Source organism: Vulpes vulpes, chromosome 5 (genome assembly GCF_048418805.1).
Source record: "Vulpes vulpes isolate BD-2025 chromosome 5, VulVul3, whole genome shotgun sequence".
In the NCBI taxonomy this organism is placed as follows: domain Eukaryota; kingdom Metazoa; phylum Chordata; class Mammalia; order Carnivora; family Canidae; genus Vulpes; species Vulpes vulpes.
In genome coordinates, this window is record NC_132784.1 from 80650223 (window position 1) to 80662481 (window position 12259).

The 12259-nt window shown below is 36.0% G+C and overlaps 2 protein-coding genes across 17 annotated transcripts in view; one reads left to right on the plus strand and one right to left on the minus strand.

Annotated features, from left to right (window-relative positions):
- DNAJC24 (DnaJ heat shock protein family (Hsp40) member C24) overlaps positions 1-646 on the plus strand; it is a 126547-nt gene extending 125901 nt beyond the window's left edge. The window contains exon 6 of the mRNA XM_072759052.1: positions 519-646. The gene's annotated coding sequence lies outside the window, so the exon portion shown is untranslated. The remainder of the gene's footprint in view (positions 1-518) is intronic.
- IMMP1L (inner mitochondrial membrane peptidase subunit 1) overlaps positions 1-12259 on the minus strand; it is a 128238-nt gene that overhangs the window by 111522 nt on the left and 4457 nt on the right. Inside the window, exon 1 of one of the 16 annotated variants that reach the window (XM_072759046.1) lies at positions 551-678. The exons of 13 other annotated variants lie outside the window; for them this stretch is intronic. The gene's annotated coding sequence lies outside the window, so the exon portion shown is untranslated. Of the gene's footprint in view, positions 1-327; positions 687-12259 lie in introns of those variants that run through there. 2 more of the 16 variants (XM_072759045.1, XM_072759047.1) reach the window with 2 other exon arrangements.

Sequence of the window (12259 nt, forward strand, 5' to 3'; positions counted from 1 at the left end):
CATTTAAGAAATGTTAATAGAAAAAGGAAACATGATTTGCTTTATTTTTAAAATGAATTTACCTGAGAATACCAGACTATAAACTTATTTTTGAATCTTTCATTATGAAGAATGATAAAATTATACAGGCATACTTCAGATATATTGCAGGTTCCAAACCACCACAATAAAGCAAGTATCACAATAAGGTGACTCAAATTAATATTTTGGTTTCCAAGGGCATATAAAAGTCACATTTATACTATACTGTAGCCTATTAAGTATGCAATAACATTATGTCTAAAAAAATATACCTTAAAATAGTTTATCGCTAAAAAAATTGCTAACCATCATATGAGCTTTCAGTCAGTCATAATTTTTTAGCTGGTGAAGGGTGCTGCCTCAGCGCTGATGGCTGCTGACTGATCAGGGTGCTGCTTGCTGAAGGCTGGGGTAGCTGTGGCGATTTCTTTAAATAAGACAACAATGAAGTCGGCCACATAGTCTGACTATTCCCTTCATGAATGATTTCTCTGTAGGATGCAATATCGTTGGATAGCATTTTACCCACAGCAGAACTTCTTTCAAAAATTGAGTCCAGGGCAGCCCGGGTGGCTCAGCGGTTTAACGCTGCCTTCAGCCGAAGGTGTGATCCTGGAGACCACGGAACGAGTCCCACGTTGGGCTCCCTGCATGGAGCCTGCTTCTCTCTCTGCCCGTGTCTCTGCCTCTCTCTCTCTCTCTCTCTGATGAATAAATAAATAAAATCTTAAAAAAAAAAATTGAGTCCATCCTTTCAAACTCCACCACTGCTTTATTAGCTAAGTTTATGTAACTTCCTAAATCCTATGATCATTTTAACAGTCTTCACAGCATCACAGCACCAGGAATAGATGCCACCTTAAGAAACCACTTTCTTGGGAAGCCTGGGTGGCTCAGCGGTTTAAGCACCTGCCTTCGGCCCAGGGTGATCTTGGAGTCCCGGCATCGAGTCCCATGTTGGGCTCCCTGCATGGAGCCTGCTTCTCCCTCTGCTTGTGTCTCTGCCTCTCTCTCCCTCTCTCTTACTCTGTGTGTCTATCATGAATAAATAAAATCTTAAAAAAAAAAAAAGAAACCACTTTCTTCACTCATTCATAAGAAGCAATTCCTCAACCATTCATGTTTTATACACTAACAATTTGGTCGTCTTCAAGCTCCACCTCTAATTATAGTTCTTCTGCTATTTAAACCACATCTGTAGTTACTTCCTCTACTGAAGGTTTGAAACCTCAAAGTCAACTATGAGGGTTGGCATCAATTTCTTCTAAACTCTTATTAATGTTGACATTTTGACCTTGTCCTATGAATCATGAATGTTCTTAATGACATCTAGAATTGTGATCCTTCCTTCAGAAGACTTTCAATTTACTTTGACCAGATCCATCAGAAGAAGCACTATTGCAGTTACAGCCTTATGAAATGTATTTCTTGGGGCACCTGAGTGGCTGTTAGGTGTTTGCCTTTGGCTCAGGCCATGATCGATCCAAGGGTTCTGGGATTGAGCCCTGCATCAGACTCCTTGCTCGATGGTGAGCCTGCTTCTCCCTCTCCCTCTGCCTCTCACTCCCCTTGCTTGTGCTGTCAAATAAATAAAATCTTAAAAAAAAATATTTCTTAAATAATAAGATTTGAAAGTTGAAATTACTCGATTCATGGGCTGCAGAATGGATGCTATGTTAGTAGGCATGAAAACATTAATCTCGTTGCACATCTTCATAGGAGCCTTTGGGTGACCAGATACACTGTCAATGAGCAGTAACACTTTGAAAAGAATCTTTTTTAGTTTTGTGTGTGTGTGTGTGTGTGTGTGTGTGTGTGAAATCTCAATTGCGAACTTAAAATATTCAATAAACTATGTTGTAAATAGATGTGCTGTCATCCAGAGCTTGTTGTTCCCTTTATAGAGAACAGGTGAAATAGATTCAGCATATTTCTTAAGGGCCCTAGGATTTTCAGAATGAGAAATAAGCATTGGCTTCATGTCACCAGCTACATTAGCCCCTAACAAGAGAATCAGCCTATCTTTAGAGGCTCTGAAATGAGGCATCAACTTTTTCTCTCTTCCTATGAAAGTCCTAGATGGTATCTTCTTTCAATAAAAGGCTACTTTGCCTACGTCAACCTTGAAAATCTGTATTTTAGTATAGCCACATTTGTTAATGATCTTAGGTAGATCTTCTGTAAAACTTGCTGCTTCACCATGTACTTTTAAGTTATAAAAACAGCTTCTTTCTTCAAACCTTATGAACCAATCTTCGCTAGCTTCAAACTTTTCGTCTGAAGCTTCCTCATCTCCCTCAACCTTCATGGAACTGAAGAGAGTTAGGGGCTTTCTCTGGCTTAAACTTTGGCTTAAAAATGTTAAGGCTACTTTAATCTTCTATTCAAACCACTAAAATTTTCTCCATGTTAGCAATGAGGTTTCACTTTCTTGTCATTCATGTGTTCATTGGAGTAGCATTTTTAATTTCCAAGAATTTTCCTTTGCATTCACAACTTGGCTGTTTGGCACAAGAGGTCTTTCAGCATATCTTGGCTTTCAACATGCCTTCCTCACAAAGCTTAATCCTACCTGGCTTTTGATTTAAAGTGAGAGGTGGGACTCTTCCTTTCACTTGAACACTAAGAGCCCACTGATGGATTATTAATTGGCCTAATTTCATGTTGTTATGTCTCAGAGAATATTAGGTAGGCACAAGAGAGATCTCCCAGAGAGATGGAAAATGGGAGCAGGCAAAACAACACGCAACATTTATTGGTTAAATTCACTGTCCTACATGGGCACAGCCTCTGGTGTTCCAAAACAATTACAATAGTGACGTCAAAGATCACTGATCATAGATCACCATAACAAACAATAATGAAAATGGTTGAAATATTCTGAAAATTACCAAAATGTGACACAGAGACAAGAAGTGAGCAAATGCTGTTGGAAATGGCGCCAGTAGACTTTCTCAATGCAGGGTTGCCACAAACCTTCAATTTATAATAAATGCATTATCTGTGAAGTACAATAAAGCAATGTGAAATAAAACAAGGTATGACTATTATACAAAATGGCTTTTGACATTTTTTTTTTAACTTTCCACTTGGGGTATGAAAAAATAAAAACATGACATTAAAACTCTAAAGATATATATATATATATATTTTTGAGAGTGAGCAAGCTTGCAAATGGGGTGGTCGCAGAGGGAGGGAGAGAGAGAATCTTAAGCAAGCTTCATGCCCAGTGTGGAGCCTGACTTGAGGCTTGATCCTATGACCCCAAGATCATGACCTGAGCTAAAATCAAGAGTCTGACACTTAACCGACTGAGCTACCCAAGTGTCCCAAGATCTTTTTTTTCTTTAATCAATCCATTTATTACCTTACAGTTCTGTAGATTGCCAGCAAAGACAGTCTTGATTGGGTTCCCTGCTCAGAGTATCCCAAAGTCAAAAATCAGGCTGATATCTTCTCTGGAGTCAGTGGGAAGGAATCTACTAACCCATCTCCTCTAGGTTTATGGAAGAATCCTGTTCTTTGCACTAAGAAATGGTCTAAGATAGTTCCCTCTTCCTATTTGCTGTCAGCTGAGGGCATTTTCATTGTCCTTAAGGTTTCCTACATCCCTTTTCCCATGGTCCCTCCATCTTAGACCCAGCATGTCACATCGTTTAAATTCTGATTTTAACTTCTTCTTGTTAGCTAGAGAACACTCTCTCTCTTTTTTTTTTGAAAGGTCTCATGATTAGCTCAGGCTCACATGGTCAGTCTCCCTATCTTTATCGATTTTTTTAGTCTCCCTATCTTTAGGTCAACTGTGCCCATAACAACATAATTGGGGAAGTGATATCTAATGATGTCCACATGTTCCAGGGCTTAGGGTAGTCCACTGTTAGGAGGCCATCTTCAATAAAATTCTAAAGATTTTTAAAAGCAAATAGTTTTATTAAAGATATTGTTTCAGTGCTGGACAATCCTGATGAAAAAGTTCTTTAACCTCAATTTAAATTAAAATTTCCATGCTCCCGAGAAACAAAGAGTCTAATTTCCCTTTCACAGATTAACATAGGTTTTAGGAAACTCAGAATCATTCATCTAGGGGTTGAATATGTTGCACTTACTATCCCAGTTGTTTCATACCACATTTTCTCACTATCCTGGGCACTGAATATATATCCTTTTTTTTTAAAATTTTTTTTTTAAATTTATTTATGATAGTCACACAGAGAGAGAGAGAGAGAGGCAGAGACACAGGCAGAGGGAGAAGCAGGCTCCATGCACCCAGGAGCCCGACGTGGGATTCAATCCCAGGTCTCCAGGATCACGCCCTGGGCCAAAGGCAGGTCCTAAACCGCTGCGCCACCCAGGGATCCCCTATATACCCTTTTCTAGCAATGGAAACAGGCTTCATTTTTTTTTTTTTTTACTAATATCCATAAATTGGCTAAATGGGCTATCTTTAGGAGATATTGAGTTTGGGTCCAGGTGCAACCAGTAAATAAGAGCACAGATTTTTGTCATCAGACAGTTTAACTCATTGTGAATCCTAGTTCTATCACTTAATAGTTATGTGACTACGATGACTAATTTTATATGCCAACTTAACTGGGCCAGGGGATACTAAGAAATTTGGCAAAACATTATTCCAGGTGTTCCTGTGAGGGTGTTTCTGGAGTAGATTAACATTTGTATCTTCAGACTGAGTAGAGGAGATCACCCTCCCTAATGTGAGTATGAATTATTCAATTCATTGAAGGCCTGAATAGAATAAAAGGCTGATCCTCAGACCAATACAAGAGAGTGAAAACCATCAACATACTAGCTAGACATTTTGAAGAATTTCTGTAAGATAATATATGAAATCATAATGATAGGTAGGTTAGGGTGGAAATGTTATTGTTGAGTAGCTGTGAAAGAGGTGGTAAGGCCTGCAAAATGTAAAATATTTACTATCTGGCCTCTGAAAAAGTATGCCAACCCCTGGCTAAGCACACACAGGAGTATGTTTCAGGGAAGATAGAGGAATTTTTTTCATGTGACTCCAAAGGGGTTGCAGGCTGAATCAACAGCTATGGAGGATAACCTACTAAACAAAGGTAAAAACAGGGGGCACCAAAAAAAAAAAAAAAAAAAAAAACCCAAACCAAACCAAACCAAAACAGGGGGCACCCCGATGGCTCAGTGGTTGAGTGTCTGCCTTTGGCTCAGGTCCTGGGATTGAGTCCCACACCGGGCTCCCTGAAGGGAGCCTGCTTCTTCCTCTGCCTATGTCTCTACCTCTCTCTGTGTGTCTCTCATGAATTAAAAAAAAAAAGGTAAAAAGTACCTGAGAGGAACTTGGGATCCAAATATGGTGGCTGGAACCTAGGGTAGGATCCTCCGTATCTGGCTATTAGAGAAGGGCCTGGGCTATCTGCTTATCCACTCTGAGCAAAACACACCAATAAGTAAGTCCTGCCCACATATTAAAAAAAAAAAAAAATCCATCAGTATTCTTTCCATATAGGGTAAAGATTTGCTAGAGAAACAAAGGAAGAGAAAAGCTACTCCAGTAATCCATATTATTTAACTGGCCATATATCAATATGAACGGACAACCAAGGATGACCAAAATTTAAGGAAACCACAGGCATGAAAAAGAGAATAAGCAACTCTAAAGCAAACATAGGTAATCTGAGGAGGGAAGAAAAAAGAAAAAGAATTCTATTTAAGATCTTTGGAGAAACTGTGTAAGATATTGCACCTATAAAACAAGAAGGCTGTGAAAAAGTAGGATTAAAAGGACAAAGAGTAGAGTTTAAAGAAATTTAAAATAAAAGGCCTGTCTACCACTGCCTCTCCCCACATATAAAAAAATAACTTGAAGAGTTGGAAGAAAGGTTGAAGAAATACAGAATAACCCAGTGTAGGTAATACTCTCTCTAAAATAGTGCAGGAAAGGAGACTCTCTACACATACACACACACACGCATGGAAAAGCAACAGAAAGGACCCAGACAATACAGAGTAGGAAAAGAAAAATATATATACTCCTAGACACATCTCTGACCTAGAGTAGAGGCTGTCAAACTAGGGCCCATGAGCCAAATACTGCCAGCACCATTTTAGCAAATAAGTTTTTACTCTAACACAGAATGCTTATTTGTTTACAGGTTCTCTGAGACTGCTTTTGTACTAACTACAACAGCAGAATTAAATACTTGCAACAGGGACCATATGGTCTGTAAAGTCTAAAATATTTTACCATTTGTCCTTTTACAGAAAAAAAATTGTCATATCTAGATCTAGAGCTATGTTTTCCATAGAGTCACAGGAAGCCAAATGCAGTGTTTAAATTTAAATAATAAAATTAAAAATTATGTCCCTCAATCGTGTCAGCTGTATTTCAAGTGTCCAACAGCCATATGGGTAGAATGGTTATCACACTGGACGATGTACATATAAAACACTTCCATCAACACAGGAAATTCTACTGGACAGGCCTTATTTGGAAATTACCATTAACAGATTACCAGATTTATATTTTAATTATTTCTTTCAAAAGTACTCTAGTGAAAAACAAAAAATAGGTAAAAGAAGTAGGAAGAAAGATTACATTCAGAAAAAAACAGAAATCAGTAATGTTGGAAATGGAAATAATGCATACACCTAATATGTCATTCCATGAAAATAGCTTTAAAATAGGTTTTTTGTTGTTGTTGGGATTAAAAAGGTTTTTAAAAAAATGCTACAAAGTTATTCAGAGAAAAGAATTGAGAAAAAATCAAAAGATATAGCATTACAAATGAGTAAATATTATAGATATGGAATAGATTACACAAGAATTCAATGTAGAGAATGCAATTAATTAATGCTATCAAATTTGAAAATAAAAAAGTGTTTCCTAAGAAAATATAATTTAAAGAAAGAAAGGTAGAATAATTATATGGAACAAAAGTCATGAAGAAAAGTTTTAAGAAGTTGTGTAATAGATGGCTCCAATTTAGTTCTGAATTAAAATATTCGCTACGACTTTTATTTTCATCTTATACTGCAAGAAACTTCACATCCAGTATATAAAGCATAAACATACTTCATATCCAGACTCTTAAGCTAGAAAACAGCAGTCCAAAGTGATATATTTCCCTCTCTTAACACTATTCATTGTACCAAGAATTATAGATTTCTTTACAGGGGAGCTCACTAGTCTGCATGATGCTCCATGCAAAATCTGATGTAAGAAGATTCAAATGTAATGGTTTTAAGTATTTGGCCTTTCCCTTGATTTCCATAATTATTCATACTGAAGATGAATTGATCAATCTCAACGGAACTGTCCAGGACAATTAGCACAATACACAGGCTTAGACTAGCACCACATATTTATGCTTATGAGAGTCCTCAAGTTGACACACGAAAGGAGCACCTGGCACCAGTCAGTAGTTGTTCAATTCCTTCCTTGGGCTACACACAAAAATAAAGAACAGTCCCAGTTTAGGAGATATACCAATACTGGGCCATTCTGGTTCTGGCATTTTTCTTTCATCACTAAAAATTTTTAGTGTTCTACTGTTTACCACTAAAAATGTCTTGTTTAATTACCCTTACAGATATTTACTTAACAATCTCCTTGAACCAAAACATGTTTACCTCTCGACACATTTCCCAGATTATACTGAATACTCCAAGACATTAGTATACAATAGATTCTCAAATTTTTATTTTAAACTCCCCAATTTTCTGTTTTTATTTAAACATCCACTAAAATTAGGATGACCATAAGTACTCATGTGCCCCAGACAATCCCAGATTATACCTGCTTCACGGCATCCAAAATAATTCATTATTGCGGCATTCTTAAAATGTCCTAAAAAAGATTCACGGGTCAGTGAGGAAATCAAGACCAAAAATAGAAAATATTTTGAAATAAATGTTGATGAAAACATAAAATATTAAAAGTTGTAGGGCACAGGTAAAGCAGTATTTAGAGAAATTACACTCTGGATTATAAAACAGTATATTAGAAAAGGAAGAAAATTAATGAATTAAGCTTTTATCAGAAAGGAGAAAACCCAAAATCTCAGCCAGTCAAAACAACTGAATGCAAAGGGAAAAAAAATAAAGATCAGTAATTGACAAAACAAAAAGTAAACATAAAACAGAAACAACTTTAAAGCCAGAATTTGGATTTTTACAAAAAGAATAAAAATGAAAAATCCCTAGCAAATCTAACAATGAAAAAAAAAAAAGAAAAACACAAATAATATCAGCAACTACAGTCATTTAAAAGGTAGTAAAGTATGGTGAAGTAAGCTCATAACAGACAAACTCTCCCATAGGTAACAATCATAAACTCAAGACAAAATACAAAACACAATTATGTGAAGTCTCTACAGATTGAACAGAAGCAAAGAGATTTTGCTGAGGAGTCAAAGTTGTAAAAAAAAAAAGATGGCCAAAGGGTTTCTTATTTTTACTGATTTAGCTTGAGCACAGAACAGTACAGGTAGTTAAAACAAAGAAACAAAGTCATCCTTCTGAAGAACCTGAAGAATCACAAACTAACCAAAGGAATGGAGAACCTAGAAAATAATCTATCTAATCAGTGGGACTTTACTTTTTGAAAAAGTGATAACTCCATATAGCAAGGAAAAAACAGTCTTTTCAATAAATAGTGGTAAGTCAATAGGCTATCTAATAGGATAAAAAAAAAATCTTTATCCCTGCCTCACACCAAAGGAAAAACAAAATCAATTCCAGCAGAATGCAGATTCAAATATTTAAAAGTAAACATCAGGGCTTTTGAAAAACAATGATATCTTTGGAATGTTGGAGTATGCAAACTCAGCTATAAAGCTCAATCGGTGGAGTACCTGACTCTGGATCTCAAGGTTGTAAGTTTGAGCCTTGTGATGGATGTAGAAATTACCTCAAAAAATAAAAAAAATAAAAAGAATATGAAAAGGCTAGTCACAGACTAAGAGAAGATATTTGTAACATATTTATTCTAAACTGGACCTTTATCCAAAATATAAAAAGAACTCCTAAAAATCTAGAAAATCCAACATTCCCACTTCTACAAAAATTAGTAAAGACACTAATTGACTCTTCATATAAGAGGTTTATCTAAATGGCCAACGAACATATGAACAGATACTCAACTTCATCAGTCCAAATCCAAATAACAATGTCATGCCACAACCCTTTCAGAAAGGCTAAAGCAAAAAGAAAATATTAAGTGTTGGTAAGGACAGGCAACTGAAATTCTCAAATATTCCTGGTAAGAGTATAAATTGGCACAATCACGTTAGAAAGACATTTGGACACAATTAGTAAACTAGCCAAATCCTTTTTCAACAGCAGAATGGATAATGAATTGTGATATATTCACAATACTATAAAGCAATAAATAATTCACATCTGTATACATTAATAGCAATCATTTCACAAACATAATGAGCAAAAGAAACCAAACACAAGAGTAAACCGTATATGGCTTCATGTACATGAAGTATAAAAATAGGTAAAGCAAATCAGGACTTTGGTTTCTCTTTATGAGTGTACCAAAAGGAAGAAAAATGAGATTACATAGGATACAACAACTCCCTCTGTACAGGCATGACCTTGACATTTATTCATTCAATTATGCTGCCATAACACCGTCAGACCCTACAGTAAGCCTTCACAATGTCTCTGTTAATATGGTTTGGTTTACCTGCTTAGTCACAATGGTAATACAGACCCTAGGTCTCAGAAAGCCATTGAAAGACAATTGGAGAGGTACTCATTTCATTCAGGAGAGGCTAGTTGTTTAGTATGATCAACATGTTTTTTGGTATACCTTACATAGGCTGCTGCAGTCTTTCTATTGTATTTGAAGACTTCCAAGAATACTAACTTGTTGGAACGCTTATGAAAATGCTCCCACTATGCGGCAATAGGGGTCATATACATGTTGCTTATGGAACCCTCAGACTGAAATTTTATACAGCAAATTTCATAATAAAGAAGTTTAAAAGTTACAATAGAATTGAGAGACAGGTACAGAAATTTCCCATATACTCCTGACCCCATATATGTACAGCCTCCACTATTATCAATGTCACTTACCAGAACAGCACATTTTTTACCAAGGATGAACCTACCTACCTACATTGACACATTACAATCACCCAAAGTCCACAGTTGACATTCGGATTCACTTTTTGTGCTATATATTCTATTGGTTTGGACAAAAGTATAATGACATATCCATCATACAGAACATTTTCACTGTCCTAAAAATCCTCTGTGCTCTGTTGATTCATCTCTCCTCTCAACCATCACTAGCAGCCACTGATCTTTTTATTGTCTCCACAGTTTTGACTTTTCTAGAATTCCACAGTTGGAATCAGTATATAGTTTTTTTGAATTGATTTCTTTCACTTAGTAATTTGTATTTAAAGTTCCTCCATATCTTTTCATAGCTTGATACATCATTTGTTTTTAGCACTAAACAATATTCCATTGTCTGGATATACCACACATTATTTATTCATTCCTTACTGAAGGACATCTTGGTTACTTCCAAGTTTTAGAATTATAAATAAAGCTGCTATACACATACATGTGCAAGTCTTTATGTCGATGTTTTCAACTCCTTTGGGTAAATGTATAAGATCATGACTGCTGGAACATATGTTAAGAGCGTGTTTAGTTTTGTAAGAAATCTCCAAACTGTCTTCTCAAGTGGCTGTACCATTTTGCATTTTCATCAGCAATGTATGACACTTCCTGTTGCTCCACATTCTCATCAGTAATTGGTGTTGTCAGTGTTTCAGGTTTCGGCCATACTAGTAGTTGTGTAGCAGTATCTCAATGTTGTTTAAATTTGCATTCCTTTGATGACATATGATGTGAAGCATCCTTTCATTTACTTTTTGCCATCTGTAGGTCTTCTTTGGTCAAGTGTCTGTTAAGGTCTCTGACTTATTTTTAATTCAGGTTGCTTACTGTTGAGTTTTAAAGAGTTCTTTGTATATTCTGGATAACAATATTTTATCAGATTTGCAAATATATTCTCCCAGTATATGACTTTTCTTCTCAATCTCTTGACATTGTCTCTCACAGAGCAAGAGCTTTTAATTTTAATGAAGTCAAGCTAATTAGTTACCTTTCATGGATCATGTTTTTGGCATAATACCTAAAAAAGCATCAGAAACCCAAGATTCTCTAGGTTTTCTCCTATGTTATATTCTAGGAGGTTTATAGTTTCGCATCTTATGTTTAGATACATGATCCACTAGAGTTGATTTCTGTGAAGGATGTTAGGTCTGTGCCTAGATTCTCGTTTGTTTTCTTTGCCAATGCTGTTCCAGCACCATTTGTTGAAAAGACCATCTTTGCTTCATTGTGTTGCCTTCACTCATTTGTCAAAGATCAGTAGATTTGTGAGTCTACTTCTAGGTACTCTATTCTGTTCCCCTGATCTATTTGTCTATTCTTTTGCCAATACCACATGGTCATAATTACTGTGGCTTTATAGTAATTCTTGAAGTCAGGTAGTTTCAGTCCTCCCAATTTTGTTTTTCTCCTTCAATATTGTGTTTGCTATTTTGTGTCTTTTGCTTCTCCATATAAACTTTTTTTTTTCCTTTTTTTTTTCCATATAAACTTTAAAATCAGCTTGTCATATTCATAAAATAACTTCCTGGGATTTTGATTGGGATGGCATTTGAATCTATAGATCAATTTGGGAAGAACTGACATCTTGACACTGAGTCTCCTATCCATAATTACGGATTATCTTTCCATTAATTTTTTCTTTGATTTTGTTCATCAGAATATTGTGGTTTTCCTCATAAAGATCCTGTACATATCTTTTTTAGATTTATGCCTTAATTTTTTGGATACTAATGTAAATTACATTGTTTTTAATTTCCAATTCCACTCATTCACTGTTGGTATATAGGAATTGGTTTCTTCTTTCTTTCTTTCTTTCTTCTTTTTATTTTATTTTATTTTATTTATTTATTTATTTATTTTGAGAGAGAGAGAGAGAGAGGGAGCATGTGTGCATGTTGTGGGGCAGAAGGGGCAAAGGGAGAGGAAGAGAGAGAATCTTAAGTAGGCTCCAAGCCTAGTGTGGAGCCTGATGCAGGGCTCAACTCACAATAATGAGATCATGACCTGAGCTGAAATTAAGAGTTGGACAGCTAACCAGCTGAGCCAACTAGGTGCCCTGGAGCTGATTTCAGTTTGATAGCAAGGAGAGATGGCTTTACTGAGAATATGT